The sequence below is a fragment of the Mauremys mutica genome, chromosome 6, assembly GCF_020497125.1.
Source record: "Mauremys mutica isolate MM-2020 ecotype Southern chromosome 6, ASM2049712v1, whole genome shotgun sequence".
NCBI lineage: Eukaryota > Metazoa > Chordata > Testudines > Geoemydidae > Mauremys > Mauremys mutica.
Window position 1 is genome coordinate 93516787 of NC_059077.1, and position 27987 is coordinate 93544773.

At 38.4% G+C, this 27987-nt stretch overlaps 1 long non-coding RNA gene across 1 annotated transcript in view; it reads right to left on the reverse strand.

Moving 5' to 3' along the window:
* LOC123373089 overlaps positions 1 to 27726 on the reverse strand; it is a 59272-nt gene extending 31546 nt beyond the window's left edge. The window contains exons 1-2 of the long non-coding RNA XR_006580558.1: positions 27045 to 27726; positions 21396 to 21520 (exon numbers count right to left, since the gene is read on the reverse strand). This is a non-coding gene — a long non-coding RNA (uncharacterized LOC123373089). The remainder of the gene's footprint in view (positions 1 to 21395; positions 21521 to 27044) is intronic.
* Between the last annotated feature and the right edge of the window lie 261 nt (positions 27727 to 27987).

Sequence of the window (27987 nt, forward strand, 5' to 3'; positions counted from 1 at the left end):
CTAGATGATCATAATGTTTCTTTCTGGACTTGAAATCTAGGCTGCTGTCAGCATTTCTAATAAAAGAAGTATTGAGAACCGATTTTCTACTATCAGATAAAATTAAAATAAAGAATTCTTCACTTTCCTTTCCCTGCTGACAACTTCTTGGTGCCCCCACAACAGTCCATGTTTTCTTTTGTGGAAAACAATCAGACCGAGTGATAGAAAATATTGAAATGAAAAATTTAAAATTCAAACCAAATATGATATTTTAAAACAAGGAGTATCTGTCCCTTCTGGCATAGATGGCCTGAGTGAGTATGAAAACAATTGTACAGTGGGGACCAGAGAGGGTATGGCTTCCTAGACCCTTCCTCAATGCTGTCCCCACTTCCACCTCCAGCAACAATAGTGGAGGCTACTGTGATGTCTATGGAATAATTGTGGCACTGAGCCATTGTCTTTAGAGGGCACATCTCATCACTAATTTGAAGTGAATTCTAGTTTTTGGATGATGATTTTTCATATTCACTGAATTAGTCATAGCTACACACAGTGCTACTAAAGTAATAGACCAAGTGTTGAGAAAAATGTTGATATATGTGTGCATGTGAAAGTGGTGTGGACTCAGACAGGAAGGATAATCCAGCGGTTAGGGTGCTAGCCTGGGATTTGGGAGGCCCAGATTCAACTCCCTTCTTTTCTACAGGCTTCCTTTGTGACCTTGGGCAAGCCACTTAGTCTCTCTGTGCCTCACTTCCTGAACTGTAAAATGGGGATATTAGTACAATCCAAACTCACATGCATGTTGTGAGGATAAATACATTTAAAAAGATTGAGACAGTCAGGTATTATGGTAACAGGAGCCATATAAATATCAAAGACGCACAACATTTTCTCTCAGTTTATGCTATCTAAATAACCAAACATGATCATCTTGCTTTGGCCTGCACAAGTGCAAGTTGTATAGTTTAAAAGTACCTACAGAGATTTATATATTTCTGCTCTCCCCCACCCCGATTTCCTTTAAATTTTGCATTCATGAATGTTCTCTTTCTTATATATGATGATTTTCTCCCCCCCCCCCCACGTGGATTTGCCCATTTCTCTATTGCACCAGCTGAGCTTCGATGTGTACAGCTACACCAGCCAAATGGGGAGAGATGGGAGTGTCCGAGAACTCTAATTGTCCATTAAATAGAGAGAAGGTTAGAGCTATGTAAAATGCAACTTGTAAGACCACTGAAAGGAAAATGTTGCTGCTTTCAGCTTTGCATTTCTTCTTAGAATCTTGGTATTTTCAGTATTCTATCATGTAACATCTAGAATGCAGTTCAAATGACATAAAATTTGCTTTTCTGGTCACTTTAAAAGATATATTTTACATAAAACTGTGTGGCTAAGTTTACAGAGAAATTGGAATTAAGATTTAGACATAACTTGTCTCTTGTTCAGTTGGAAAAAAAAATACATCAATTGCTTCCCTTCCATTCGTTCCAGCATCAGGGTATAGTATGCCTGGAGCTGACAATTTCAAAGTCTTGCTAATGTAAAGTGTGATTCATTTACTTTTAGCATTAAAAGAGTGAAAGTCAAGCACTAGAAATCTTTAACACTGTCACAGTGGAGGGGTCAGAGATGAGAGATACCTCCACCTAATGCTCCTCCCTATACCATATGATTCCCTTACCTGTAGTTAGCCTAATTAAATTGAATAGAGGACTGTTCTTAATTGGTTCCCTGCTCTATTAAGTAATGCAGATTACACAATTTAAGAAATCTGCATTTCTTAGAATCTAAGCCATCAACTCAGTTCTCTTTTTCTTTCCCTTTAAATACCTGTGAGTTTAGGGCTCCTGAAAGTTGTCATGCTGACAGCCCTGGAGATTGTTGTTCCTTTGCAGTATTTATAGGGACAGCTGCCCCACTGATGTATTTTACAGGCCAGAGCTGAAGTAACCAACCAAAGTGGTGAGAACGCTGTCTTCATGACCACTCTGGTCTTGAGACAAGGGTAAAATTTAGCACCAATTGTGGTGTTGGATTCTGTGGTTTGGGCTCATGTGTACTGGTAACTGGAGTGGAAATCACTAAACTATAGGCCATCAAGCAGTCATCAGATAGTAAGAACTTTTGGTCACTACTCTCATTATGCTTAGAACAACTGAGCACCTTAGTTGTCATTGTAATAAATTATAGAATCATAGATTATGATAATAGAATCTGGAAATGGAGAAGACTTATTGGCATTAGATAACTTAGTCCAACAGCTGCTAATGCAGTAGTGTCCCTGTGACGGGGCAGAGTGGCCCCGCACTAGTACAGCAGGGGTTAACCCTTCCTTCCTAGTAGAGGAGGCCATGCCCTGGAAGCTCTGCTGGGCATGCTCCAACTGGAGAACAGATATAAAAGCCTGCAGATCAGCTCAGTCTGGGCTCACCACCGGAGGGGAAGGATGCACGGCACTAGCTCCTGCAGAGGGAGGGCCTGTGAGCCAGGATCTGGGAGTCAGCCAAGCCGAGGCACTACCTGGGACCCAGCCAGAGGATGCTACAAGGGAGGAACAGACCGAAAGATTCCCCGCCGCAGATGGCCAAGTATTCATGGTAGGAAGTGACCCAGGGGAACTCTAGAGACAAACGGTGTTACAGCTGTATTGACGCTCGGCATGTTGTGGGCAGATCCCCACCGAGTGAGTGGCAAGGGGAGCTTGCCACTACCAGGGCCCGGGGTCGGGGCTCGGTGGAAAGGGTGGGCCCGAGTCCCCCTACCCCCACACCCCTGAACCATGAAGGGGGTTTATATGGACTCTGGCCACTAGGCCGCGCTACCCCGCTGGACCGGGGTGATGGTAGGAAGGAAGGCCAAGAGGCCGTCAAAGACCGCCCGCAGTGAGGCGAACATAAGGACTTTAGAGTGGTGAGGCGCTGGCACCCCATCCTATCCCTGACACAAAGGGGCGCTGGGGTGCTCGCTCTGCCACAGTCCCCTATAGAATATTTTTCAGTGCCTTGGTCAATCTGGTTTTAAATATCTCAAACGGTGTAATTTCCTCCATTTCTCACTGTGAGAATGGATGTTTGTATTAGCTTGCACTGAATAGAACAAGTTAAAAATCCAAAGGCTTTTTGTTTGGCATTTGTTGTAATTATTGAGTGGAGAACCAGCATTTTGGCCAAGGTCTCGAGGAAAAAGTCTTCTCAAAGGCTTCTACCTCACTGCCTGCCATCATTTTCCAAAGTTGTGTTGCATGCAGGACCAGCTCTAGGCATTCTGCCGCCAATGTGCACCTTCTTCCTTGCACCATTCTGACCTCTTCCTCTCCTGCATTTCTTTCCTCCATCTACTCACCTGTCTCTTGTGCTCTAATCTCTCACTCATTTAACTTCCATTCTTTCCCCTCCTCTTCCTCTGAGCTTTCTTTCTCTTCCCTTCAGAGGGTTGTGGCTCTTCTACCATCTGTCTCCCACCATCAAATCCTGCTGTCGTCTTTGTCTTTGAAATGCATTGTTTCCCCTTCCTTCCTCCCAAATTATTACCTCTCCCCAAATAGATTGGGCTTCCCATTGCATCCATTTTCTCTCTCCTGCCACTTTGTTTACACAATTGTGTAAATGAGTGCATGCTTTCTGGTTCATATTTGCACCTGCATTTCTAAAACGCAGCACCTATGTGCATGTGTTAAAAATGGGGCCCATAGAGTGTACCAAAAGCGCAGTGTGCTATTCCACTTTATATCTTTTATAACTATTTCTTTTACAGTAGAGAAACCTCAGGCATCTCCTGTGTATAAAAGACCTTAAAATGATGTAAATTGTAAAAGTACCATATTCCCTTTTGTGTCCCTGTTAGTGCTTTGAGTTCTTGCCATTATTTCAGGAGAGAAATGTCTTTAAAAACATCCAATGATTAGGATTCGTTTCTGAGTTTCTTCGCTAAGTTAACAAACTTTGAAGAGATTTCTGAAGGAAAGGTTTCTAAGTCTGATAACATCATTACCGTACAATGGCTTTTATTTCATCTGGCATTACTGAATTGCTAATGATATAACTCTGAATATGTATGGTATCTTAAATCTTATTTCAGTGGAGTGTGAGTTAAAACACACATCTTCATGCAGTTTTAAGAAAGAAAGTAAGTATTGGGATTGGCAAAAGGAAGACATTTATTTTTGTTACAGACAAAAGGATTCTCTTCTGCTAATAAAATTACCCATTAAATTCACATTTGAATTGTATTATTACAAAAATGTGTAGTCAATTCAGTAACATCACCCCAGAAAGAAATTTGACAGCATTAGAGCTGGGAAGAACTCATCAGTTACTCCAGACATGTAGTGCACCCTTATGTTAAAGAATGACTTAATAATGCCCAGATTTAAATAGCTTCTCCAGGATGATTAATAAGTTTTAAATTCAGTATCTTGACTGAAATTAGTATGTATACTGAACAAAAAGATGGAAATGTGAACTCATAAGAGCAGGTCTAGGAATGTGTTTTACATTGTTAATTAGGAATCAAAACCTGCAAATACTTTAACATGGTTAAAATGAACATCCCAATCTTTTTCTCTAACTATCTGCTTCCTCTTTGCAGTCACTGTTGTTACAACCATTCCTCTCATCACCTCAACTGACAACTTTGTGGGCATCTTTGTCTCTTTTCCTTCTTCCCTCATATTGAGGCCCTTTGCAAATCCTGCTACTACTGTTATACAAACATCAGCAGAACTAATCTCTCCCTCTCAACAATGACCTCTGGTAGGACAATCATCCACGTTCACATACTTATTTAACTTCCTTCTGTCTGTCTTCATTCTCAACACACTCCCAGAGCCTCCAGTTAACTCAAAATGCAACTATCACTATCCTATTCCTTTGGATTGATCGTGTCTTTCCTGAGGACCACAACCTCATAATGTATGTGTGAAAATGGAAACAAAATGGGTATTGAGAGAAAAATACTTAACTCTACTTAGTGCAGGTTTGTCTCAGTAGATTCCTTTTATTAATATACTGTTTATTGCTACAAAACTACAAGCAAACTATTTCAAGTTCTATTTTCCAAACTATTCTCACTTTGCTTTTTCTGTGGTGTTTGTAGCTGTCTAGGATTCAGTTTGAATTGTTCTGACTCTTGAAGTGTCAGAATTTGCCTGTCTGTGTGAAAGGTGGCAGGACTATGAGGAGACATAAGATGGAAGACATTTAAAGAGTCAGATGTACTCTGCTTTATTTCCAATGGAGACCTATTTTTCCCTGCCTTCCTTACCCTAAAATAAAAGTAGACAGAAAGTACCTGGTTTGCTATTTCTATAGGGAAATGCTTTCTTGTTGACATGTTTTTCCCCAGCATTTGTCTAAGTTGCATTATATGCAGGAATACTGAATGGAATAGTACAAGAATTCATACAAAGGATAGAAGTAAAAGGACCTAACAGCTAAACCAGGACAAGACTAAAATAAATGCCAAGTGAAAAATCAGGCCCCTAGGGTGCTATCCAAAAACCATTTGCTAGAAAACTAATTTGGTAACCTTGCGCCATATGAATTATAGTCCTGATTTACACAAGTCCTGTCTAACAAACTCAAATTGCTTATTATGCAAATTGTTCTGCTCACAACAGAGAATGTGTTTTCCGTTTGTCCCACCATCATTAAAGGATAGAAATGTCTCTGTTTTCTTTGCTGAAGAGCAAGTGAAATGCATGTTTTAGTGAATGACTACATTATCCAAGTATTATTTGGTATATATGGAGGATCTACATAATTTAGTATAGAACATTTTCTATTCTTAACATTTGATGGATATTTTAAGAAATAGAGTTTGTTCCTCTCATGAATATTTATTTTTAGAGTGGACACTATGCCTCAGTCATTGGAAACTGTGAGCCTGATTAATCACTGTACTGGCACTAGAGCTGTGATACAAGGACTGAGATGAGGCAGCTTGCACCTCCCCTACCCTGCTGATGCCATAAAGCTGCTTTAACTTGTGACACTACTTCTATAGTCCCTAAATCTGGGGAGTAAGGACACCTGATCACTTTCTCCTCCAACTCCCGTCATACCCCAGACATGCCCTGGAACATATTTTTTGCTAGGGACTTTTTTGTGTGAGTTTGCACAGAGCTAGTGGAACTGGCTCAGTGACTGGCAGGGAAAGGGCATGTTCTATACCAGGGGCCCTGTACAATGGCTTGGAAGCCCCTCTACATCCATGTAACTGGTGTATATAGATTATAGAGCATCCATGACTTGGGCCCTATGGATGTCACACTGGTGTAACTCCATTGAATGCAGCGGAGTTACCACTGATTTACATCAGTGAAAGTGAGAGGATGTTCAGGCCCAATTTCCCAACGTTGGCCTTTATTGCTTGTCTGTGGGCTTGTCCCTTTCCATCATAGGGGTGTATGCTGTATGCCTTTGCCAAGCTTTCTTCATTTTCCCTTTTGTCCCCCCTAGTCCCAGTTATTTGGTGAATGTCAGTAAAAACAGAAGGATTAGAAACAGAGATTAGAGGATTTTTTTGTTTATCTGAAGGCCACATGAGGATTAGGCAGGTGCTCCTTTGCCCCGTGGAGCTGGCTGGCTATAACTATCGTAAAGTGACAAGAAATCCTTATTTGTTATCCTGATTCTTGTCTATTACAGACTTGGTGTCTCATTACAGATTTCTTCTAGTCTGTTCTGTCTTCCTTCAGTTCTGCCATTTTCTTGTAAAACAGAACAGCTCCAAGTCCAACAACTACTATAACTTATTTGCAAACTTGGACTTCCACTTGAAACCCTTACAACACCCATGACCTCATCCCTGTCTCTGCAAGATTTGGTTGGGTTCTTTTTTTTCGAAATAGAACAAATTGATCCAGAGTGATCAGAGAAATCCTCCTCTTTTTGCTCTCTCTCCTTTCCTCATACTCTCTAATGCCCCATCCTCTTCCTTCCCTCTCACAAACACACATTGCTTTCTACCTCTGACCCCTCCAAAGTCCCATTGCCTCTGCCTTCCTGTGTCCTCGTTCTTACATTCTTTCTCCTTCATTCATAACCTTTCACAGTCTTCTAGCTCATTCCTCTCAAAATACACGCATACTTTGGTTCCTCCCATCTTCTGAAAACCCAGTCCACTGAACTGCTCTTACTGAGGTCTCCAATCTCTTCATGGACAAACCAGGGCTTCTACTCCCTCCTCCATCCAACTGCTCTGCTGCTTTTGAGACTGTTGATCATAATCCACCTTCATGAAATCAAGTCCTTCTGGCTTTCACCATTATGTCCACTCTTTGTTCTCCTCCAAATTCTCAGGCATTTCTTTTGGAGGGTCCTCACTCTGTCCTCTCCCAATTGTCATAAGGGTCCATGACCCCTCCACTGTTTCCTTCACATACACTTTCTGGGGGGTCTTATCTACTCACATGGCTTCAATTACAGTCTCCATGCTGACAACTCACAAATCTACCATTCAGTTCCTGACCTGATTCCCTTAATACAGATGCCTTTTTGACACTTCCTGTGAGGTGTCTTAATGCCAGACTAAACAACATGGTCAAAACCAGGCTCCTCATCTTTCTTATCAGGCATTCCCCTTTAAGTCAATGCTGATAACACTAGCTCCACTCTGTTACTCAGACCCTTAACTTGGGGGGTCAGCTGTGATTCCTTCATCTCTCTTGTGCCACAAATCTGGAGTGTGTCCAAAATTCACTCCCTCTTTAATGGCCATGTCTTCCTTCAGCAGTTTCCCCTTTTTCCTTTAATAAAGTTTGAGTTTCTTGTACTCACCTTCAAGGTCCTTCTCAACTCTGCTCTTTGTACTTTTTTCTACTCTTATCTCTTCCTGCATCACCTCCATCCAAATCCTATACTCTGTCAATGGAGACAACCTCAGTATTTTGTCTGTTTCTCATGCAATACTCTCTCTGCTTTATTCCATACCATCATCTCACCATAGAATGCCCTCCTATAGCTGGTCTTTAAGGCAGGTACTCAGGATTCATTCAAATTTTCTCAAACACCCACTTGTACCACAACACCTACAAGAAACCAGCCACCTAATAAAAATTAGGTAAAGTGGAAATGGGGGCCAGTTGATACTTCTCTAAACTGACATGGTAAAAAAAAAGAGACTTTTATGCTAAAAACCATCCTGACCACTTTGGGTATCTGTAGAGCTGATCCACAGAGAGAGAAATTTTCACAAAGAAATTGTTTTCAAAATCATTCTCATTTGGAAATAGGTTTCATGATTTTTTTAAGCTCTTTCTTTTTTGGGGGGGAGGGGACTTTCACCATTGGAGTGGCAAATAGAAAAATGCAATAAATTAATTCATGAATGCTAGAAACGTAGGACTAGAAGGGACCTCTCTAGGTCATCTAGTTCAGCACCCTGCACTGAGGCAGGATTAAGGATTCTCTAGATCATCCCCAACAGGTAGCTGTCTAACCTGTTCTTAGACACCTCCAGTGACTGAGATCCCACAACCTCCCTAGACAATTTATTCCAGTGCTTAGCCACCCTGACAGTTAGGAAGCTTTTCCTAAGGTTTATCCTAAGTCTCTCTTGTTGCAATTTAAGCCCATTGCTTCTTGTCCTGCCCTTAGTGGTTAAGGAAAACAATTTATAACCCTCTTCTTTATAAAAACCTTTTATGTATTTGAATAATATGTCCCCCATAATTCTTTCCTTCTCCAAACTAAGCAAACCCAGGTTTTTTCAGTCTTTCCTCAAAAAGGTCATGTTTTCTAGACCTTTCATAAATTTTGTTGCTCTTCTCTGGACTTTCTCCTATTTGCCCACATCTTTCCTGAAGTGGGGTGTCCAGAACTGGACACAACACTCCAGTTGAGGTCATATCAGTACTGAGCACAATGGAAGAATTCCTTTTTGTGTCTTGCTTACAACACTTCTGCTAATACATATGAGAATGATGTTTGCAGGTTGTTGTTTTTTTTTCCCAACAGTATTACATTGTTGACCCATATTCAATTTGTGATGCTTTATAACCCCTAGATCCTGCTCTACAGTACTCCTTACTAGGCAGTCATTTCCCATTTTGTATCTGTGCAGTGTAGTGCAGTGTAGTATTTTGCATGTATCCTTATTGAATTTTATCCTGTTTAATTCAGATCATTATTATAGTTTTTCAAGATCATTTATTTGAATTTAAAAGCACTTGCAACCCCTCCCAGCTTGGTATCGTCCACAAACTTTATAACTGTACTCTCTATGCCATTGTCCAAATCATTTATGAAACTAGTGAATAGAACTGCAACCAAGACAGATCCCTGCAGGACCCCACTTGATATGCCCTTCTAGCTTGGTTGAGAGCCATTGATAACTACTCCCTGAGTATAGTTTTCCAGCCAGTTGTGCACTCACCTTAGAGTAGGTTTGTCTAGGCTAAGTTTGTCTAATTTGTTTATGAGAAGGTCACGTGAGACAGTATCAAAAGCCTTACTAAGGTTGAGATATGAGACATACTGTTTTCTCCCCATTCACAAAGCTTGTTACCCTGTCAGAGAAGGATATTAGGTTATTTTGACACGATTAATTTTTTTTTCTTGACAAATCCATGCCGACAGTTACTTATTTCCTTATTTTCTTCTAGGTGCTTACAAATTCATTGTTTTGAATATTTGCTCGATTTTTCTTTCCGGGTAGCAAAGTTAAACTAACTGTTTTATAATTCCCTAGGTTGTCCTTATTCCCTTTTTTACTATATTTTCCCTTTTTCTAGTCCTCAGGCATCTCTCCTGTCCTCCATGAGTTCTCCAAGATAATCACTAATGGCTCAAAGATCTCTTCAGCCAGTTCCTTACGTAATCTAGGATGTATTTCATCAGGCCTTGCTGACTTGAAGACTTTTCCTTTTCCTATTTTAGTCTTGGATCTTACCCCAGTTAGACCACTTACAGAGAACATCAAAGTGATAACTGTTAACCTTTTTTGGTGAAAAATGAAACAAAAAAGACATTTTAAACTTTGTCCCTTGCTGCACTTACTCTTGTTTTTCCCCCCTCATTTATTCATGGGTCTACCCTATCTCTGGTCTTCCTTTTGCTTCCCAAGTAATTTAAAAAATGCTTTCTTGTTACCCTTTATATCCCTACCTAGTTTAGTCTCATTTAGTGCTTTGGGCTTTCTAATTGTGTCCCTATGTATTTGTGTGATTTTGAGTTTCAGGTTGTTGAAGATCTCTTGGTTAAGATAGGGTGGCCTCCTATTTGCTATTTTTTCTAAGTATTGGTATAGTTTGCTCTTGTCCTTAATAATGTTTCTTGGGGGGAGGGGAGGAAATCTGTTAACTTTCCCGAACTCTCTTTTTTCCCTTAAACTTCCTTTCCATGGCATCTTACCTCCACTTCTCTGACTTTGCTAAAGTCTACCTTCTTGAAGTCCACTGTCTTCATTCCCTCTTACCATTGCTTAGAATCAGGAACTTATCATTTTATGATCACTTTCACCCAAGCTGCCTTCCTGCTTCAGAGTTCCTGTTTGTCAAATCTAGAATAGCCTCTCCACTTTCTGTAATAAAAAGTTGTCTTCAATGTATTCCAAGAACTTGTTGGATAATCTGTTCCCTGCTATGTTATTTTCCCAACAGATGGCTGGTTAGCTGAAGTCCCCCTCAGCACCAATGCCTGTATTTTGGATGGTTTTGTTAGTTTAAAAAGTTTCACCCACCTCTTCTTTCTGGTTAGGGGGTCTTTAGTAGACCCCTGCCATGACATCCCCCTTGTTTTTTACCCCTTTTATCCTTACCAAGAGATTTTCAACAGGTCTTCATCCCACTTCTATGTCAACCTCAGTGCAAGTGCACGTGTCTTTAATATATAAGGCAATACCTCCTCCCTTTTTCCCGTTGCCTGTCCTTCCTGATCAAGCTGTACCCTTCTATACCAGTATTCCAGTCATGTGAATTATCCCACCAAATATCTGTGGTGCCCGTTATGTTGTAATTGTGATTATTCACTAGTATTTCTAGTTTATTTTGCACACTTCATTCATTAGCATGAAGACATCTAAGATGTTTGTTAGATTTCCCCTCTATATTCTCTCTTGTCTCACCTTTGTATCTACTGGATTTCCCATGTCCCCCCCCCCCGCCCCCGATTTCAGTCCTTCACCTAGATCTCCATGTTTTGGACTTACCTGTGGGTTTTTGTATCCTGCCCCCATCAAATCTAGTTTAAAGCCCACCTCACTAGGTTAGCCAGTCTGTATCTGAAGATGAGTTTATTTTATTTATTTTTAAGAGTAACATTAAATAAAATAAAGTCCCCCCCACCTATGTCATTGAGGGGTGGGAGGATGAAAAAAATAGCTTTCTGAAATATAAATAATTTGAAATTTCAAAGTTAGCAAAAAATTAGAAAAAATATAAGCTTTTCATGAAAATTTCAGGTTTACAAGAACAGTACATTTTTCTTGGAAACGTCAAATGAAATATTGCATCAATTTTTAACTGTGTATTTTCTTTTTTTAACCTCCCTTTCCGTTGTCCTGAATGTCTGGTTTTTTTTGTTTGTTTTTGTTTTTTTATAGTACCTAGGATGTTTTATGTTCAGCTGTAATATACATAATACATCAATATCCTCTTTGAACCAAATTTTCAGGAAACATCAGAACTAGTAAGAGTAATGTAACCTGGTAAAGGTTTTAGGGCAATGGGAGCTGTTAGGTGCTTTTTGCAAAGCACCCTGGTGTCTAAAGAAAGACCTTAGATTTCCAATTTTGAAAAATTTCTCCCCACACTATAAATAAATCTTATTTTCTAATTTGGTATTATATTTGCTAAATAAAGCAGCAGGCATAGGAGTGGAGAGATGAAGGAGGGAGGTTTAAGTTTTGTAGCTGAAGTGCTATTCAAACTGCATTCACCTTCTTTTACTCTGTGTGTGTGTGTGTGTGTATATATATCAACTTTTAAAAAAAATAGTACTATAATTACCAACTAAATCAAGGTAAATATTGTTTCTTTGAAAAATGTGTAAAACAAACAGTCAGACAACTAATTGTGGAAGAGAACAAAAGATTTTTAAAATACTGACAATAGTGAAGCAGATTATTTAACATGTGCAAAAGTATTTGTTGCTGTTGTCAGTGCCATTAACTGTCAGTCTATAAAATGGGTCAAAAGTCCACCTCTTTCCTTTACAAGTGAAATCTACAGTGATTAGATGGTTTAGGGAAATGTTTCCATTAAAAGTAATATAACAACATTTCAATAGCTCTCTGAATAAGTTAATTAATAATCATATAATAAGAAAGTCAGCACAATAAATCAGTTTTGTAAATAGTTAAAGTAGGATTCTGGTGTGTGCGTACAAAACATTCTAATTTATGGATGGCAACCTACAAAAGATGCCCCTATCCGTTTCCAGAGGAATAAGGTTGAAGTAATTCTAACAACCATGATCTTAGCCTCCCTCTCCCATCCCATTTGTTTCAAGACCACTAAACATAAATCAAAAAACCTTTTTTGTGTATAATATTGTTGCTAAATAGGAATTATGAGTGCTGTCTTTTCAGATAGTAGTATTCTACAGGAAGATAGAGATTTGATTAATTTTTATTAACTTTTTTCCACAGTTTATGAAAATGAAGGCGATCTTCTTTGGTAGCTCATAAGAACAAGGAACCACTTGATCTGTAAAATGAATGAACTAGTAATGAAGCATAATCTGACAGATGATGACAGGAGGTGGGACTAAGGAAGCTGATTCTTAGAATTAAAAACCACACAATCCAGCTTCAATAACAGAGTAATTAATCAACTGGGCCTCCCATTTAATCTGATTTAAACCCTTCTTTTATGAAATGGCATGAAGGAAACTCCAAAATGAAATCTGAATGGCAATGAAAAGTGGAAGGTCTAGATACCCTAGGAGGTCCCTTCCAAACCTAATGTTCAAATAATGCTCTCACTTATATCAGTGTAAATTAGAGTAACACCACTGGCTTCAGGAGAGTTTACTCTGAATTTGCACCACTGTAGAAATTGGCCCTATGATTCCAAGACTAGTGTAGCTTTCCAAGGTCAAATAGATGTGACTGACCTAAATAAAGGCTGTATCAAGATTCTGAACTCTGTCTAATCATTAGACGTGTTTTTATATCTATATAACGCCATGGTTAAAATTTAAAACATGTCCTTCTGAGTGATTTTGTATTGTTTCATGAAAGCATTTTGCTTCATATATTATAGCACAGAAACACATTTTACTCTTTTGCCTATTACAAGTGCTGTGTAAAACTGCTGCACACAGCAAAATATGTGGACGTGCATAATATGAACCCCATGACAAAATGAGTTGGGATTAGCAATTTCCATTAGTGCTTAGCATCGGAAAATCTCAGCCGCCAGTGCCCAAGATATAATTCCACTTCATAATGTGTACAGATAATCATAAATTAATCAGAAGCTCACAACAGGGCATGTGCTACCAAGCAGTGTAAGGTGAACCTTAGATGGCTGGAATTTACGATCACCCGAAAGTTCAGGTACTTAGGTGAAAAATCTGAACCTCTCTTTGTCTGTACAATAGGGCTGAAAATCTCACAAAAGAGGCTTTCTTGTGATTATTTCAAGGAAAGGAGAGCAAAAATAAAGTAACGGGGGAGGAGGTGAAATAACTTCACTTTTGTGAACTAAAAAAACCCCAAAAAACTGAAGGGCGGTGGGTTCAAAACTTGGGTGAAGACTTGGGAACTCCCATTTTTTTTCCACGCTGTTTCACCCATCTGTATTACCAGACTACTTTGATGTGTTACAAAATATAAGGCAAAACATTCAGAGCCAAATTCTAATCTCATTTACCCCCATGCAATCCCACTTCAGCCAGTCGGGTTGGCAGATGTGTATAGTATAAAATGTGTCCTTATGTTTGCACATCTGAAAACTATACAATGGCTCCCGTCCTGTGCTGTCTTAAACAGTGCTGCAAGTTCACGGTCTGGTATAAGTTGGTCCAAAAATAGGTGCAAGTAGCACAGTAGAATTAATTGCAACAATTTGTCATACAAATAGACTTGCAAGGGAGGGAAAAGTCCCTAGCAGAAGAAGGGGGCATTGTCAGCCAAAAAAGGGAAGTGTGGAGAGAAAAGTGACACTTCAGAGGAAAGCTATTAACAAGGTGTAAATAGGTCACCTGATCCCCTTAATTTAAACAATATTAAACATTGCTAGCTCTCCTAGCAGCTGACACACAGCCTCACAGACCCCTTCCAGGGAAGTCTTCTGTTAGAACAAACAGTACGTCAATGCCAATCGTATGCTGTAAATAGTGTTAAATTCTATAGTGCTTATGAGTGATTCTCTGCAAATGTCTGGAGAGTTCAGAGTTGACTCATTAATCATTTCCAATTTAAATGTGCTCAGTTAACAAGTAAGAAGTTGTTTTTGTTTTGGCAGTTAGAAAAACAAAACTGTGTAAATTCACCAAGACTCTGACAGCCAAGGTGGATTCTCCTAGGCCATCATCTTTTCTAACACAGGTTCTGCCGGTCACATTAGGCCCTCGATCAATGATACCTGTACAGCCCTATTGTCTTCAAATTATGCATTAGTGACATCTGTGGAATCCTATAGTTTCCAATGAGTTTCCACAGGTATTAATGTACAGAAGCACGTGAACAGCATTTTTTTCTTGCTAAAATAAATGTGCTTAAATAAATGGCTCTACGGTATTTCAAATATATGATGCTAACCTGTATAGTTCCATAGATATTTTGTGAAATATATAATGTTAGTCAGACATATGCCTGAAGCAATGATACATTATCTTTATTTTATTTTTCTTTTCATATACTGATAACATATTACACCCAATATCAGTTATACCTAATCCTATAATAAAATGTATTATACATACATATTCCAAAACATAGAAAATGGCTATCTAAGTGAGAGGGAGTGTGTTCTGGTGTACTGAATACAAGACTAGGGGCCTAACAATGTGCCTATTGAAGTCAATGGTGAAACTCCTGTTTCCTTTCATGTGCAGTATCAGGCCCTGCTCTACCACTGACTCTCTCCATGGTCTTGGATAAGATACTTAAGCTAAAATTTTCAAAATATTAAGTGATGGATCCTAGCCAGTAAAAGATGGAAAAGGAGACTCTGGGTGAGAGAAACCATCTTGAACAAAGACTGTCTTGCTAGTCTTTTGAGACGCATGTTTTCACTTCTATTTGCTTGTAACCATTTTTACCTTTATCCCTTTTACTTGGTCTCGGTTAATCCATGTTCTTTTGTTGCTAAACTTGTTTTGCTTTCATTATAAATTATCAGTGCTGGGTAAGTTCAGTGAAATGTGTTCTTCTAGAAGGCTGACAGGATGGAGTGTTTCACTGCCTCTGTAAAGGCATCAACCTAACAATTTTCTCTGTGACGATCCAGTAAGAGGGATTGGTCCCCACACTAGGATGATTTTGGGGCAGGATTTGCAGCTGGAAGGGTACTATGTTCAGTCTGGAAGTAGTAACCTGTTTGAGTGAAGCCATGGTGAGCCTTGGGTCAGGGTCAGAGCTCTGGACCAAAGCAGTACAGTCACAGGACAGCCCTGGTTACAAAGCAGATGGTGACCAAACCCCTTACTGATTTGGGTGAATCCTAAAATTTCACAGTTAGGCACTTAAATCTGAATTTACACCCTAACATAAGAAGTCAGATTTTTCATTGCGTAGGAAACACATCGTTCCCACTGAATTCTGGCCCATCTCTTACTGTTTCTGGGTCTTACATTATTCTTATGTCTCAGTTCTGCAAATACTTATGCATGTGTAGAACTTTACTCATGTGAGTAGTCCCAGTAACATCAACAGACAGATCACATGAATAATGCCAAGCATTACTTGTATGTTTTTGTAGGATCAGGGTTTTAGTCTGCACAACAGAATCTCTACTTGAATAATACACCTTTGAAAATGGCTGATTTACACTTATGGACTTAGACCCAGATCCTCAGAAGTATTCAACTGCTTAACTCCCATTGATTTCAATAGGAGTTAGGCGACTATATACCTTCGAGGATCTGGGGCTTAATCCGAAGCCATTTGCCCATTTGTGAAGAATTTGGCCCCAGGCACTTTATCAATAAATGGCCATGGAAAAACAACTGAAAAAAAGAAAATGTGATGGCATCCAAGACGGAGGTATTCATGTGAACTAGTGGTCTTTGTAATTTTACTTCCCCTCCTACTTGCTCAATTAATGGGAAAGATAGAAAGGGAAGAAGATCTTCTCTAGGCGAACGCACTCTGTTACACCAGCATGTATTATTCTGGAATTACCATGGTGTCACTCAGCCAGATCCCAAATCCTGAGGTCCTTACCCAGGTTTTACGCCGCCTTTAATCAGGAAAAATGTTCTATACGTTCATCATTGATGCCAAGATTTGCATAAGTATTTGCAGGATCAGTTTTTACTTTACTTTATTCAAGCAAAATTTCCCATTGAAACCTGTGGGAGTTTCCTGAAGCAAGGAATGAATATAAATTGAGAATATCCTCAGAATTTAGACCCAAATGATTCAACACCTCTACCTTAGACCATACACATAAAAAGCAGTAGGTCATGGAGACAATTTCCCCAGATTGTCTCAAATGGGGGGAGCTACACGAGCAAGTGTTTGTGTTTCAAATTTGCTCTCTTAGTCAGTTTAGAAGATCTGAAATGGGCTCAAGTAAAAGAACAATTTTTTTTCGAGAGATTCAACATAGAGTATTAGCATCCCCACATAGAGTAAGTGATATTTTACCATAGCAGAACAGTCTTCTGTCTTGTTTTCCCTAATATGATGAGAAAATTGAATCATGACATGTAGTTTGGGGTTTCTTCAGTATTCATGAAAACATTTTTGTTCTAATTAGTGAGATGTAGAGGATTATTCATCAGCTATGACTTTCAGATATCGTGTAGCTGAGCATTATTTCCTAGCCATTCTAGCTTACTTATCACCATACATGTGAGCATATAAATGATGTAAATATTATATACTCATATCAGCGCAAGAAGCAAGTTTTGTCCTAGTGTGGTACAAAAAGAGAGCTCCCCAACTCACTGTTACTGTATATTTGTTTCCTCCTGTTTAATCAAAAGGCGTAGCCATAAATAGGCTCAATTCTAAGACACCCAAGTACAGGGCGTCGAAGGTATAGAATCTGGCAGGTGAGAGGTGACTGTCCTTCTTTTCCTCACACGTTATAAATTGAGGAACCATGTCATAAATAAAATTCATCACATGGTTCAGCATTTAACATTTACCATCTCACTTACCTTTTCCCCATTATCCAAATATCCATAGATATTCAAAATTACACCCCAAAATTACCCTGGCCTGCAGCTTAGAACAGGCAACATTAAGTCCTGAAGCAGTGAGAGTATTATGGTCTGATTATTTGGGACTCTATAGGGCTAGAAACAGGAGTTTTATACTATTGCAGTGGGGAGATTTCTAGCTTCCCAGTGAAACTCAATTCTTTTCTAAATTATTGGACCTTAAATCTGTGACATTTTGAGGCACAAAAAAGCTATTTTAGGACATTTTAAGAGGTTTTATTAAGGCTCATTTTGAGCATTGGACTAAAGAGAACTAAATGGCATTAAAATGGAGGGACACAAAAATAATCCCAATAATGTTTTAAAAAATTCTTTAACTCTCTCTCTCTCTTTTTAAACACATGTGGAATACACTAAATCCAAGGTTGTGTTCTGTGGCTGGAAGATTTCATCAGCAGGATCCTGTGTGACTTTTTCTTTCACACGTATATAACATGAAAGGCAATTTCATACTTTCTCAAAATACAGAGGTATAGTATGAACGAAATGAAATTTCTGGATTGCTTTCAAAATACATAGCATATGTTCATCATAATACAGCAGTAGCTCACCTCCAATGCCATATTTCAGCATTGCACTAAACAGTGTTTATATCTGAATAATCACAATGGCTATGTGAATAGTGAGTGTTTTTTACACACACACATGCTCCCCCATTGACTGCAAGGAAAGTTTTAATTCCCACCACATAATGGTCCATTTGCCTCGAGTGTTTCAGAATGGTTCAATAATCACTAGCCATGTGTGCAGTTTGTTGAATTATTTAAGCTTATTTCCAGGGGGAAAAAAGACAGGGAGGAAGGCAACTGATTCAATGCAAATGAAAAGCTTTTGAAGCTCCCTATGGTGAAGATGTGATTACAGTCAGACAGTTAATAACCTAGACTTAGAAAAATCTGAAGGTTTTAAAACTGTCTGGCCAGTCAGTAAATGAGGTTTTTCCACACTATCAACCAACTGCCTTGCGTTGTAATAGTTTCAGATTTGTTTGGAGTGTGAGTGGACCCATAAATGAGGAAAGGACCCCCTGCTTCATGTTTGAGAAAAGTATTTGGTAAACCTCAAAGGGTTTCTTTTCTTTTTTTGTTTTTTGGCTTTGTGATCAAGCCTTTAGCCTACGATACAGTGTTCCTCATATTAAAGGCTTCAGGCTTGGTAACAGAGCATCCGGTTCTAGATTTTGTAGAATGAAGTTGTTTTATTTTACATTTTCTTTCATGCTTTGACAAATACCCACCTCTCCATCCTCCACCCCTCCACAATGTCCCACATACATGCACTCGCTCACCCTTGCTTTCCTGGCGCATACACATGTTGTTGGCTAAAATCCTGCAGACTAAATAGATCTTGGATAATTGGGAAGGGAAAAATTGCAGAGCTAACTCTCTTAATGGGTGCAAAGCCAGGGCTCCAAAGTCTCATAAACAGCAATGGGAGATGTGTCTTATTCCCAGTGTGCCACACTGAGTCTGCCCCACATGGAGGCTTCCCCAGACGGCCTTCCTAAAGAAATGCTGTTATCTAGCATCCCCTGTCTATTGGGCTCCTAATGAAACTAGGCGACTGTGGTCTGAGTCTCATCTCCATTGAGCTCTTGTATAAACTGCCTGTCCTGATCATCCTGCCTAGCATGCAGCAGTGTGGAAAGGCATAAATATGTGCCAGCTGTGCAAAATGGCAGGAAGCAGTACAAATGAATACCCACCTTTATGCTTACACTGGTACAATGCTGCCTGCCCGGAAGGATGCTGCAGATGGCACAGGTGGTGTGCTATCATGGAAGAGGGTGGGGGGAAGACATGTATATCCTTTGATAAAGTGGGTGTGCTAACAAGGGCCCAACCAGTGCAGTATTCTACATCCATGCCACATGTGTAACAAAGGGCGCAAGCAGCCACAGGTATCTTTAAATTGGCTTCCAGCTGTCTGGCACATAATGAGCAATAGCAAGAAATCCAAAGTATAATATCATTGGTCTATATAATACAATATCACCATCCACATATCTGCAGGGAATATTTTCTACATTCCCATTCACTGAGTGGATAGCATTTTGCAGAGCTCTCCCATGAGGCTACTGATCTATGTAATCTTTATTTTTGTCAAATATGATTCTGATGTTCCTATACTCCTTTTTATTTCTGTGTTCCACTATACCCTCTCAAGGACAGAGGCATCCAGTCCGGCCTAACCCTGGCTACTAATCTGACAGCATGGTTTTTATGCTGACAATGCTGTTTCTCAATGGTATGTCTGTAATGGTTCTCTTTTAAGAATTTCCCCCTTTCTGCCCAGTTTTGGCTGATTTCACAACAATATTAAGACTTAATTGGTAATGCAATGCTTTTTGATACCATGAATGCTGTGTGTGCCTGTATAAATATGCAACTTGTTGCAGTGTTTGCACTAAGACACTTTTGAGCAAGAGGGGACAAACTCCCTTGTCCCTCCCTTTTTTTTTTAATATACATGCTGCCTCACATAAAAAAACCAGCATTGGAATCAAGATGAAAATATACATAAATTCTTCATCCTAAATGGATTATTACGCCTTAAATAATATGTGTAAAGATAAGCCTGACCTCTTATTTTCTATACCTTAATTCTTTACCTTTCTACTGTTAATGAAATAATTATAATACCTTTGCGATGTCGTAAGCAGAGCTGTGCAAACAAGTGATTTTGTGTGTTTGTTTGTTTGGCAGAACTGCAAAACCGGAAGAAAAAAAATTGGGCCAACCTGAAACTAACTAACAAACAAATTCAAACTTTTTGGTAAACCAAAAAAGCCTTTAAAAACATTTTCACATTGAATTAAAAAAAATAAACCCAAACTAAATGTTTTGTTTAACATTTGAGGGTTTTTAACCTTTTAAAACAAATTTACTGAAATGTTTGTTTCAAATAAAAATATTTTCAGTTTTTGGAATTTTTTTTCTGACCAGAACAATTCTGTAAATTCAACACAAAGTTTTTTAAATGGTTTGCTTCACTCTAATCTGTATTTCTCAGCAAAAACAAAGCTTTGTTCCAAATATTTCATCCAGCCCTAGTCACAAGTAGTTGTGAGCCAAAGATGAGCTATTTATGATTACCTGGAATTTTGTCAGCTCAGTTAAAAGAGGAACAGGTTACAAACAGTTGCTGGTTTCTTAATTTTGCAAATAATCCTCACTGAACTGGTTTTTCAAATCCAGAACTATTTTTTGTTGCTGTCTCTGTTTGAAAGGGCTCAAACCTGGAACTGCTTATCTGAACCAATGAGATATGTGTGTACTGAAATCAGATCTGAATCATCACTGATTCAAATGTTTGCAAAACCAATACCAAAATCAACCCAATTTAGCCAATCACTAATCACAAATATACCTTACCAATTAGTAGTTTGCTTATGAATAACATGCAGGATAAAACTTAATAGGGCCAGAATTTCAGGAAGTGTGAATTCTTGTATTTTGTTATAGATGAGGATCTGACAACAGAATGAAGAAAAAGTGGAGGAAAAGAGATTATCTTCTTTCCAAACACTTATCTTCATACCATTTAAAGAACAAAGCAGCTATAGATACACTTGATTAAGTAAACAGTGCTGAATGGACCATACATATAAAAAATATACTCATGGTTAGTTCACATTGTTTCTGAAAATTTATACATAGGTGAATTGAAAAGGAAAAATACTCAAATTGGTGTGGCTTTCTTATATCCTGTGTCATGTGGGAGTTTATACAATACATCATAAAATATACAGCAAGAAAAACTGCCTTTTTGCAACTCCAATGCGGAGATCTAAGGAATATCCATATTGTGAAGTTACATTATACTTTTACTTTGCAAATATTCAATAGTGAACATTTGTCAGATTTGAATGTAGGTGGGTTAATGTCATGTTCAAATTAGAAGTCAGGCATGAAACCTTTCCTCTCTGGCATAAAATATTAATGTGTTTTGTAAATTGAAGCTTTTTAAAAATTAAGAAAATGTGCAAAATAAATGCTTTCTAAACAGAAATGAACTTAAGTGTGAAATATAGTAGAAGATAATATAGGAACCAATGAAACATACCACTCCTCACAAGTAGAGGCAGCATGGGCTGGAGGACTGAGAGTAGCATTAGACGTAAGGAAATCTTGAGTTCTTGACCAGCTGTGTGACGTTGGGGAAATAATTGAATCTTTCTGCCTCAGTTTCTACATGAGTAAAAAGAAGTTGTTAATACTTCCTTACCTATATATTAGGGCATTGATGAGAATTAATTGTTCATTTTCTGTGCAGTGCTTCAATATGTGAAATGCTAATCATTGTCGTTCTGTATTTAGAAATAAAACTATCCCCCCCTTTATTCGCCACCTGCAATATGTACAGAAGCTTATGTGATCTGTGGTTGCATGTTACTTATATGAACAATACCATAGTTAACTCTCATATGATGATGATTTCACTGAAATTATATTTTAAGTGCATAGGGTAGATAATGAAAATAATTTCCAACACGTAAACTCCTCTATGTAGCAGTGTCTTTGAATAAGGGTCATTTTGGTCTGAAATTATGAGGGTCTCCTCCAATAAAAAGGTGTTAAAAATTCTGTATTCCTTCTTTTTCTCGGGGATGAATATCCTACTTGCAAAGTCTTACTCATATGTGGAATATGCTGACTGTGTTAATTTTAGTGGTATTTCTCGTATGCGTTAGACTTGCAGAACTGAGGTCTAAGAGCTCAAGACGTGTTCTTCCTCCTATGTGCTAAATACAGTAAATTGCACGTAAACCCAAGGGGCTAAATCCTGAAAGGTACTGAATGCTTGCATCTGCCTCTGAAACCTTTCTGAGTTGCTGATTGCTGAGCACCTTTCAGTGTTTAGCCGTTTGTGTTTTTGGGCTGCACATATTACATTGATGATCACCCTATTTTTCCTTTTAAAACCATGATTATTTATGTTTTTTAGTTGTATTTCCTGTGTTGATGCTAGGAATGTTCCTTTAACACCACCATTTGTTTTAGCTGTGCACACATTGAGGGTATCCCAGAGATATGTCAGCTAAAGCTCAAGGTCACACTCCTTGCTTTCCACAGAAACAATGACAGCAACAAAATCAGTCTCCAGTTGAGTATCTGCCATAAATTTCAGTTTCAGAGAGAAATGGACCTGATGGGCGCATGTCTGACTGATCCAAAATATTAATGTATAAATAGAGAGAAGATGGAGAGTCACTCTGAGCAGTAATAGAGCTTTCCCAGTGACTGAATAAACAACCCCCAAATCTTGAACAAAAAGAAAGTGGTCACTGAATGTGGAATTATTACTGCAGACCATGTAGGAGGAGCAGTAATCTTTTAAGAAGGATAAAACAAAGATTTCTAAATTCAAGAAGACAGGATAAAGCTACATAAACAATTGTGGGTTTTTTAATATAAGAAAGAAATATGCGTACTGCATCTTTTAGCAAGCATTCCAGCTGTAGCTAACGGTACAGCATTAAAAGCCCAGATTGTTCTTTATTAAAAGAAAGGAAGAAGTAATTCTGTAAACCAACAAGGGATTCCAAGGGAGTTTTATATTAGCCAGTAATTAAATAATAGTTCATGTTGCCTTCTTTCACTGGGAATTACATCCTTTTCACCTCTCCTCTGCTAAAGCAGAGACATCCATTACGATGAGTAGCTACAACACTTGTCAGATCCAATCAGCTCTAAACGACTGAAGGCCAACTGACGTGTGCTCTCTTAAAGCATGGCTTCTTCTCCCCCAAAAGCCCACTGTCCTTTCACGTGCGTGTAACAGTCAGAAGAGATCACATCACATAATGAAGAAAAACAGAAGCATATGGTACTAAGGGGCCTCTGCAGGAGATGGCTAAAATGCCAAGGCTCGCACATAAACAAAACGTATGCAAAAATGTGTTCATATAGAATGCCAGATACAGCCGGATGACAAAAGAGCAAAGGAAGGCAGAGTTTTACTATTTCTACAGTTGCCTAGAAGTCTGTATTTTCACTTTAAATTTTATTGCTGTATAAAAGAGGTGCACAAGAGTTAGCTAGTCTCAAGCACTTAATTATGCATAAGCAGTTGCAAAGTTCACTTTTGCTGTATAATACAGAGGCACATATTCATCATAGTAAATTTTGCTCATACCTATTTCAGGCTTTTGCATGATAAATGAATTGCAAACTCTAAGTGACGTTCTTTTCTTTATCCTGTTGCTATTAAATAGCATATGTAAAAGCAAGGTCCATAAATTCACTGCATATTCTTAACAGGCATGCAATTCTCTGTGTCTCTCTCTCTCAGGACATATTTCATACTGCATCTTCTAAGCCAGAGCACATAATATTCCATACAAAGCAATCTACTAAAGTGTTTTGTAAAAACATTAATGTGATGAGGCTAATAGGTCTTTGATAGAGCTTGTCCTCTCCCAATTGTTACGTATTTAAAGATGCTATTGTCATGCTGCAATAGCTCTGCTTTAGACAACAGATACGGGTACAGTTTTAGCATGCTACTGTAAACTGAGGCAGCACTTGTATATGAAGCATGTGAACTGTACAAGCTGACGGTTTGCAGTGCTTGTTCAGATCATAACTTGACTAGAAGCTTTAAAATGTTATTTTCTCAAGAAGAGACTGTTTTTGTTTGTAATTCTGTAACGTAACATGGTTACAGGAACTAGGGAATTTGTGAAGACAAGACTTGCCAGCAGAGATGCTCTTTGATCCATAAATTCTAACTGAAAGCAATTTTGGTGTGAGTGTTAGGTGATGCCATTGTTTAATTCCTAGATGGAAGCATAGAAATTACCAACCAAATGTTGCAATGGAGCATTTAATTTCAGCTGTACCTATGTTTGTAAAGCTTCTAGTTTATAAATCTCTGTACCTGCTCAATATACTTATCAAAGCAAAAGTGATTAAAATCCTAATGGAATAAATTCTGTAAATACCATGTTTCACTTATAGTTGTTTACTACAAGATTTAGTGATGCATTTTTCCCTTCATAAAAAAATATTGAGCCTGTCTATAGCAGTAATGATCCCTTTTCTAATTCAGGATCTTTTAAAAAAAATCTGTTATCATTTGCAGCCATCTGAGTCAATTTGCACAGACTACATTTCTTTCATTTATAAAATGAAGTTGAACTGTGTATCTTTAAAGGGAGTTGTCACATCAGCTAATTTTAATTCCCCTTCTTGCAAAGATGCATGTGATTGTGTAGGGTTGCCTTCAATTTTTTTCCTCCTCAAAACTGTCAGTGAAACCAGGCTGCTAGAAAACAGCTGGCAGAAAGATACAGCTTATTCCAAGGAAAAATAAACAAGGAAAATAAATGGCTAATCCCACTTCAAAATGCTCTGTGCCTAATTATCAATCTTGTTGCCTCATTTTGTTAAAATATAAATTAGGATGGGGAACACAAGGAATTGTAGGCGGCTAAAGTAAAACCCCAGTGATGTCATGAATAAATCTAAGATTTGTATGCTTGCAAAAATCTAATTGTCTTTGAAGTCTATGGAACTATACCAGGGATGAATTTGACTCCAATGACATTACTCAAGAAGTAAATTGGACTCAAAATGTCTAATTTGGAGTTAGGACAGGTACTTTTCCATCTGCTTCTTTCAACCTGGGATGGGTGGATGTGTATGTGAGTGGGTGAGATAGAGCGTATGTGAGTTTGAGAGGTAAATTTTGGGCTAAAATATGCTCTCAGTGTACAGGTGTAACCATTACCTAAATACAAGGTTCAAATTACGAACATTTTTTCCACTGAGAATTTCTTATTTTCCATTTCCTTTCCCTAACTTTGTCCCACTCATTATTTGACTATTTTAACAAAAAGAAGAAGGGTTTCCGTGAATTCTATTACTGGCCATGTGTGGAAAAATCATACCTGCTCTGGAGATGGAGTAATGAAATGTAATGTATCAGCTGACTGGAAATGGTGATTCTTTCACAATGAATTTTTTATTTTTATTTTTTAAGAAACCTTGCCATTCAGAGACCTCCATTTGGATGAGGAAATGACTTGAAGAGAATTTCATTAGTAGTAAGAAAATCTGCAAAGATTCACAGGTTTAGTGCTATCTTTCAATCTATAAAGCTGATTAAAAATGGGGACAAAATGCAATGTGTTTGTGGAGGGGGGAAAAAAACTTGTTTTGGTCAAAATGTAAAATTTCAACAAATGTTCTTCACATTTTGAAAAACTGTAACCCATTCTGTAATTTGACCAAAAAAAAAGGGGGGGGGGGGTTGGAATATCAGAATTTTTACTTGCACACCTCAGTGAGTGAGAGAGCAATAGAACCCTCCCATGCAAAAGGCTTCAAAATGAAACCTCACTCTGGGCCTGTCTGAGAAGATTCCTAGGATCTGCAGACCTGATGGGACAAGAGTATTTTGCTCTCTTATTTGGTCTGATGGCTTAGTGGGAGAACAAGCACAACTATCCAATGTAACAGATTCTTCATGCCACTTCCAGACCCAGTTTCCATTTCTTTCTCTTGTCGTCTCCTGCTCTGGGTCACTTTATGACAGTGCTGTCCCATGTCTTGTCCTCAGCTTGGGACTTAATTTAGTTCTAGCCTGGTTTCATAAAACAATAAAGCTGAATACAAAAAAGTAGCAATTTTGAACTTTACATGGACAAACTACATTTTGATATCCTATTGCTGATTTCCAGTAGTTACTAAATAAAAAGAGCCCAGGTTTCACTCTGGGATATTTTTTAGTTGTAGCAATACATTCTGTTTTTAAATTGAGTATTTTTGTAGCCTACTGTGAAATTTTTTGAGTAGGAAAAAAATATTCATGCGTCTTAAGAAGCAGTTCTCTCATTAAGAAAACAAAACCCAATTTTTCCAAGCAACAACAGGCTTAAGGCAGCTGAAAATTAAATCTGTCTTTCTATTTTCCTGTATGCAGCTTGTGCTATTAATCCAGGGAATTGGAAAATACTGTAACTATTTTTCAAATATTATTTGATCTCCTAGAAGTGACAAAGAATTCCAAAAGTTGGCTATGGGCAAGTGACAGGGAGTTGCTGCATGCATTTCATGGGACTTCATGATATTACAGCTTTTGCCATCAGCCAGATCATAAGCTCAGAAGCATAGCTCTAAGCATAATTGTATTCTTCTCTAGTAATGTGACTTTACTGAGAACAAAACTGAACATGCCATTCTGTGCAGACAAGATCTTATTTAGCAAAAAGGAGCATACAAAGGAGAAATACTGAAACACCACTGTTACAGTTGTGAAATGAGACTGTTTTCAGCTTTGTAATGCTGAAAATTGGCATACTAGGTCTCGAATGTTTAGGGGTTAATGGAAAATAATAAAATAAATTATATTGATTTTTTTTCACCTGAAATTAAGCAGTAAGAAATAACAAGGCATGTGTTATTATGAGAGAACACATATTGTACCTCAGGGGCTTGATGGGGGCAAATGACAAGCTAAGCAAAACTGAGACCACTTAGAGTGTAGGCTATCAGGCAAACAAAACAAAAATCAACATTTTTCATAACATTAGTACTTTTTCTCATTAAATCAAGGGAGTTCTCTTTAGTTATGGCACCCTAATCAAAATTAATTAAGCTTTTTCAACAGATTCTCCTTGTCTCTTGAATTCTAATGGGGGACAGGCTATAGCAATAGCAGAGATGGTTGAAACTTCCCTAACAAAGCATTTTGTTAAGATTCATTTACCTGGAAAGTGGCTCAGCTGACTCTTGTCAAGTTCTGCAGAGGAGTCTATGGTTTTATGGCGTGACTTGGGCTTAGTCTCTCTTTGAGGTTTTTAATTATTTTGAATTAAGAACTCAAAGTAACACATGGGTGCAAATCAAGGGGAAAGAACAGCCCCCGCCCCCTTGGGGATCACTTTATACTTTGCAAACTGATACTGCCAAGTTCCACGTGGTCCTGACTACAGATGTCCCCAAACTGGGGACAACTCCAGATCTGCATTCCCATACAGATCCAGATTCAGATTCTTTAACTCAAATCTATCTCTGTATTGAGGTGACCTGTATACCTCACAGACTGTAGGGAAAATCAGATGCAGAAATTATTCTGGATCTTAACTTGGCTACTCATGTTTTTGCCTGGTTCTCTCTGAGAGCACAAGTCTAGAGAAGCCACATGGCCAATGGATAAGACTCTAAAGTAGGAGTCAGGATACTTTGATTCTGTTTCTGACTCTGACCTGCTGTGTGACAAGTCACTTTAGCTCTATCTCCCATCCATCCTTTGTCTTATTTGGTTAGACAGTACATTCTATGGAGCAGGGACTGTCTCTTAATATATTTATAGATAGCACCTAGATTAAGGGGGGTCTGCCTTAGCAGAAACCTCTAGATACTCCTGCAATACAACAAAATCCAATACAGAGAATACCTTTGTCACTTTGACCCCACTGTAGCATAATTCCAGAATTCTAGCATAATTCCGGAAGCTGGGGCATTGTGATGAAGAATATTTACCCAGTGACTATATAGTTTATGTGCATCCTTACTATCAACAAAGTATTTTTTCTGCAGCTCTCAGAACAAAGAGCTATTAAAAAGTGACCTTACATTAAAAATTGGTACAGAAAAAATTTAAAATATGGACATAAGATTAGGTTGAATTTATTCTACACAATAGCTAG